The following is a 6,499-nucleotide window of genomic DNA, read 5'->3' as shown; positions in this document are numbered from 1 at the left end:
ATAGTCTGTGGAATATAATGTTGCAGAAAATATTGTAATGCACCATGCTGAGAAGACTGCATGTAGTTTTGACTGCCATAGATCTGCTCATGCATGGAGGAACAACTCGAGCCATGTTTCACACAGCTTGTTTGCAAGACAGTGAAGACACAGTAACCTGGGCAACCAGATGGTCTGGTTTACAGTCCACAGTGAAGCTTGCAGTGTTGTCTTTTTTTTGTGTATTACTGTCCAAACTAACTGGATCCAGGGTAGTTATACGCAAATTGTAACCACATGCCACACTGTAGCATGTTTGTTTTTCAAAGATGAAAATTATTAGCTAGTCAAATTCAGAGGTCTTGGAGGCAAAGGCTTAAGAGAAACATAACCACTCTGTTATGTCTGTGTGGTCTCTTCTTCTATCAGTAGAGATTCTGTATGAAAAACATGCTAGGAGGGAGATTTGGTCATAACCTGCGCTGCAACTTCGTGTGCTAAGGCTATGAGTAGTCAGAATGACTCACCTGAAATGGGCAGAGAAAATATTTATTCTGTTTTCCTTCAAGGTCTTTCTGGTCAACATCTATGCATTATACACCATGATGGAGTCTGAGATAAATGCCATGATCTGGTCCTATGATTAAGAGAACAAACATTGACTGGGATAGTAATACTGGTTTTATTTGTGAAAATGGGAAGAATGTGAGATACAAAGCTGTGCCAGGGGAGGTTCAGACTGGACATTAGGAAAAATTTCTTTACCATGAGGGTTGTCAGAACAGGACAACCTGGAACAGGCTGCTTAATGATACAGTTGATGCCCCTTTGTAGGTGGAATTACCCTAGAGACACGGTTCTGCCATGACCTTCATCCAGTAAGCTATATGCCTAACTTTAGGACTATTAAAATTTTTCTTCAATCAGTTTGCATCTTTGAAGCCAAAAGGACTATTCATATCTCTAGGCTAGGTATTCATGTTTAAATATCTTGTTTAGCCATGATTTTTGTATAGTGTACCTGATTTTCATTTCATTAGTTAGTTTGTTTGTAAAGGCACATTCAGGATCTGGAACTGTGATTATAAATTTGTGAATCTCACTTTTGTTTTTAATCAGTTTCTGGGCATTTCCCAGTTTTGATTTTCATGTTGTAAAGGCTGAGGTTAGGCACATCACAGGAGATGCTAGATGAAAGACCTGAATATGAGAGCAGGTCAAATACCATGGGGAAGCTGAAATTCTGTTAGTCTCAGTGCATTTGGCTCTATCTATTGGGGATGAGACTTACCAGATACTACATGTGACATCAAATCTGTCAGCTCCCCTTACTTCCCTTTTGGATTTTAGTAGTTCCTATTTCAACAGTCAATGGTGCTAGAGCTGGTGCTGTATACTCTCTTACATATATAGTTTTCAAACAGAAACTGTGTCAAGTTTTCATTTGTTTTAATTTGTGGGAGACTGACCATTGTAAAATCAATGTGAGAGCATAAAAGGAAACTTTCCTTAGTAGGAAGAACATCTCTAAGAACAATCTGAACACGTGATGATACATGTTTTCATCTCTTGAAGCAACCAGAAAATTAAAAATTCTTAAAGTTAAAATTGTCCTGTATTTTTCAGAGTCTGAAATGAGGATTCATTTGGACGAATGCTTTTGCATTATTAATTAATTCTCAATTTCTTCAATAAATATAATGGTGTCTTTATTCATGCATGGATTTGCTTTTGTAGAGGACTAAATTGTGAGAAGATTATAGGAATCACACCTATGAAAGATGAAAGTATCAGCAGTACTCTTTCAGTCTTTGTACAGAAAGAGAGTTTCAGCAGTTCAAGATGCAAATATGCAATGAGGCTCCCTTCACAGCAGATTGTTCAAAATATGATTTACCATGTGCATAAGCTTCTCAGCCATCACACTGGGCTGCTCAGTTTTGGACTCTCCTGCTGGAATTCTCTGGAAGTCAAATCCAGCAGCTTCTTTGTCTTTTATAACCAACACACATAAAATAGTTGATTTCTTAATAAGGCATTTAGAGGATTTACTAGTTAGGATTCTTCATATGCATTGAAAATGGGGATTGATGAAGGGAGGGTAAGGACTATTCCAATGGTTAATAAAGTTGTGTCTGATGGTTTTGAGATTGGATGTTGAAACTCCTGAACTGAGAGTTCAGTACAGTAATCCTCCAGTAACTCCTTGTATGACCTCGGACAAGTTAGTTATTCTGTCATCAACTCCCCTTGCATATTTCGTCTGTTTTGTGATGTTTTGTCCAAAACTGTGGACAAGGAGTTGGATGGTTAGTAGGAGTGGTAATACCCATGGGAAATAGCACATAATTCTGGCTCTAAATTCTGTTGCTTTACCAATAGTCGTGATGTTGCTTAACTGAACAGGATTACTTCCCTGTTCCACACCCATTCCAATCCCTGGCATTGTAATTACTATCAATTCTGCCTATGCTAGGAAAGGTATTTATGTGTTTTACTACAAGGTAAAGTTCTTAAGGTTTTTGTGTTATTCATATGTAAAGAAAAAAACAATGAGTAATGGAATCAATGACAAAAGGAAAATGAGAATTTAAAGAGACTGCTAGGCAAGTGAGACATTCTCTGGACTGAGCGCATTTTAATTTTAAATCTGTCACATCCTACATAAAGTGTATTAAAAACACAATGAACACTATGTTTGTGGTCCCAGAGAAAGCTATGAGTGCATGCCTCCTGTACCTACTGTTCCCAGAAATGATCGCTGTATTGTTCTTTTTTTGGGTGCACATCTGCTGTTTGAGTGTTGCTACTGTGTATACAGCATATGGGAATTAACACACCGAGAGCTTTTGTTGAATCCAAAAAAAAAAATCTGTATTTTAAGTTTCACTTTCGAAGTACAATAAGAGAACATGAACAGAAATTCTCTTTGTTTACCTTGGCTGGTACTAATGGCTGCTTCCTTTTTCATGTAGCTGTCTGTCATTGTTTTTTTTTTTTTTCTTTCTTTCTTTTTTTTTTTTTTTCTGGAATATTGATTGAAATATATGGTTAATAACTTTTATTTGTGTATAAAACTATTGTTTAGTACATTCATATGATGCTGAGCATGAAATTGAGGTTCATAATTGCTATACAGAACATAAAAGGAAAAATGACTCCAAACCATGAGCAGGAACATACTCTTGTTCTTTGCAGTTGAAGTCAGAGATAAAGATCACTGTGAATGATTAGAAATATACAGATATTTCCATTGGGAAAGGCTTACATGGGCTATAACTCTGCAGTTTAGGATGGATGTCGCTGAAGGAACAGAGTATGTGATAGTTTTTTGTAGGAAGGCATGATTGCTCATTCCTTCTAAGTAACATAAGAACCAGAAGGGACGTGATGAAATGATCAAGTGACAGACTTACATTAAGCAAGAAGTACTTTAGAAAACAATCCATAAGTTAACAATAAAAATTAGTTCCTACAGATGAATAAATGTATTAAAATACTATCAGTCAATTTTATGGTCTGCGAATTAGACCAGAAGAACTATTAGACAGGATGATACAGACATAATCTGTCATAGCTCTTTTAGTCTCTATGTCCTGATAGCTAGAGAGTCTACTAAAAGAAGCATCATTCCACTCTTGCCCATATTTATGTTTTTGCTCTAACCAACCATTTATGGCCAAAGCAAGACATAAGGCCACTTTAACTAATTGTCTTTTGGTATGGACCAGTATATCTTTGCTTTTATTTCCATACCAATAGATTCTAACCCTGGTGATCAAATGAAGGCCTAATAAAAATTTAATATTGTAGAGTGATAATGGCACACAGTGCCTGTCTTTTTGGAGAACTACATCCAACCACAGCAAGATGATTCAGCATGCATAACATAAAACTTGTACACGCTTATTTCAGATACATGATTAGCTTTTCATGTATGTTTTAAATCCATTTATGATAACAGTATTTAAGTAGTTGTACGTAATCTATTTGATAGCATGAGTAAAATACGTTTTGAGTGAAAAAATCCCAATTAAAATTTTGGTTGATGCCTTAACTTTAGCAGCGATGACACTGTTTGGACTGGGAATGGCAAAAAACTTCTCTTTACACGAAGATACAATCCTTCCACTGTAGTCTGATGGAGAGCAGTGAGAAATTTTGAAGAGCAGTTGAAGTACATGCCTACACGTCCTATAGCAGGCATTCTGGCACCTTAATTCAGACAAGAGCTTGTTTGTGAATACGTATCACGTGTCTCAGATTTGTACCATTCCAGAGAATATTTAACGAGAATTTATGACATACATTAATCACGAGACAAAAACCTCAAGATTTTCCAGTGTCTGTTTGTCTTGTGTGAAGGTAAGGCTTTGCTGGATTTTCTCTCCATGTTGCTTTCTCCATTTCTACAGTCCCACTTGTCAGGCTGAAATAATATGTGGAAGCTCTTCCCTCTAAATCACATATATTCCAGGACTCACTGGATTTCTAAACGGAAAATGCAAAACCTGTTCTTCCAAACTGAACCACATACACAGCCAGATTGGAGCACAGAGAAGTGGCTGGAACAAGGAGAAAAGCAAACCCAAGCTTTTCAAGCAGGCCTTGATTAAAATAATGGAAAATACCAGGAAATCAGAAATGCTAGGAATTCCTCTGAGTACATTTCCATGTACAAAGGGGCTCAGTCACATTCCAGGCAAAGCTGATCAGTTCATCCCTGGCCAGTTTTTTTCAGTCTTCCCAAACAGGTCACCAACAGTTCTGGATACATTTAGAACCCCAAGTCAAGTTGTTTTTATCCTGGAGTTGCTAATGAATCCAAGAAAGAGCCTAAAGTTTGGCTTGAAAGTTTATGCCTTTTTTATTTTATTTTATTATTTTATTTTATTTTATTTTATTTTATTTTATTTTATTTTATTTTATTTTATTTTATTTTATTTTATTTTATTTTATTTATTTTTTACTTCTTTTGGGTCAAGAGCTCTTAAAAACCATCCTTCCCAGACAGAGTTCTGTGTGGTCTGTTCAGTTGTGGCGTGTCATTAAGAGGTTGGTTCAGCAGTTTCTGGATGTGGACTTGAAGGAAGATTATTGCCAAACTGAAAGAAATGAGATATGAAAGAAAACACTAAGGAGAGAAAATCTGATAAAAAATGTATTAATCCCTGCCCAAAATACTCTGTTGAAAATTTTACCTGGTTTTATTTACCTTGTTTATTTTTTTCTGCTAACGTAGCAGTAGAAGCTCTTCTTAGGACTGATAAGAGTTTGTAAATTTTGTTAAGACTTGAGGCTAATAAGAACATTGTATTTTCCAGGTTCCCTGTAGTAATATGAAAAGGTTTGGCTTCAAAAGGAGTATCAACTTTTATAGATAATCCGGTTAAACTATGTCGTTCTGCATTATAACCTACCTCAGGCTGGGAAAAAGTAAAGATGGCAAAACAACAGCATGGCTTCATCAGATTCCTCCTGGAAGATTCACAATGACATCACAAGAAATGTTTTGAAAACATTTACAGGCCCTACCTGTGAATAAGTTGGCAAGAATGACATAGGACCCAGGGAAGAGCAGATTACCGTCTCTCTCCTACTTGTGATCATGTCTGCAACCCTAGCAGGCATTTGTTTTCCACCTCAAGAGTCAGTTTATAAGCACATGGATTCCTAGACGTTTGCAATGTGGACATGATTCATTGGACCATTCTCTTCTAATTAGTGAAGAGGAACAGGCACTTTTAGAATACTGGTCTCTGACTTCTCAAGGAGATGTTTAAAGCAAAGCAGATGAGTCACACTGCCTATCCTTCTCTGTTGACCATAATGGGAACTTGCAGAGACTAGCTGAGATAGAGACATCTACATTACAAACTTCAGCTGAATCCCACCCAAATGATTCTGTCTATTAATATGCCTAGAAAAGTTTTCTCTTCAGTCCAACCTGTGTAAGTTCTCAGGCATTCTGTCCATGCACATTAACCATGTACTAGATTGAGGATTTATTAATGCTTCCTGCTTGACTGAGAGAAGACGAAAGTGCAATTATTTACTACACATGAAGGTTTGAAGAAGTGTGCAGAAAGTGCATTTTTCATGCTGCTGCATTAAAGAGACCATCCCCATGCTCCTGAATTCACATTTTTATCCACCCTGGTGGCAGACTTCAGATCTAGTTGAGCTCTTATAAAAATTTACTGTTTTTTTTTTTTTTTTTTCCCCCTCCACAAATAAAAGGGATTGTGGTGCCATTACTGGTTTCTCTTCATCCAGGTTAACAACTACAGCCTACACTGTAAAATGTATTTGCAAATTTCTGTAAATTGAATTAACATATCTGCAGTTCTAGAAACATTCAATTAGATTAATAATATTAACTGAAATTACATGTCACCCTTTTTCCAAGACTATACAAATGAGTGCAGTCAGCTTTTATTTTATTTTATTTTATTTTATTTTATTTTATTTTATTTTATTTTATTTTATTTTATTTTATTTTATTTTATTTTATTTTTTG

General features: G+C 36.1%; 1 long non-coding RNA gene across 1 annotated transcript; it reads right to left on the bottom strand.

Moving 5' to 3' along the window:
* Nucleotides 1–568: 568 nt before the first annotated feature.
* Nucleotides 569–5,733, bottom strand: LOC137850085 (uncharacterized). Its single transcript, XR_011092248.1, has 3 exons — nucleotides 5,400–5,733; nucleotides 5,195–5,308; nucleotides 569–5,084 (listed from the first exon to the last, which is right to left on the bottom strand). It is a non-coding gene; the product is annotated as an uncharacterized lncRNA (long non-coding RNA).
* Nucleotides 5,734–6,499: the final 766 nt, after the last annotated feature.

The sequence above is a fragment of the Anas acuta genome, chromosome 1 (assembly GCF_963932015.1).
Source record: "Anas acuta chromosome 1, bAnaAcu1.1, whole genome shotgun sequence".
Lineage (NCBI taxonomy): Eukaryota > Metazoa > Chordata > Aves > Anseriformes > Anatidae > Anas > Anas acuta.
Note: the sequence above shows the minus strand (reverse complement) of the source record. Positions and strands in the feature narration are given on the sequence as shown.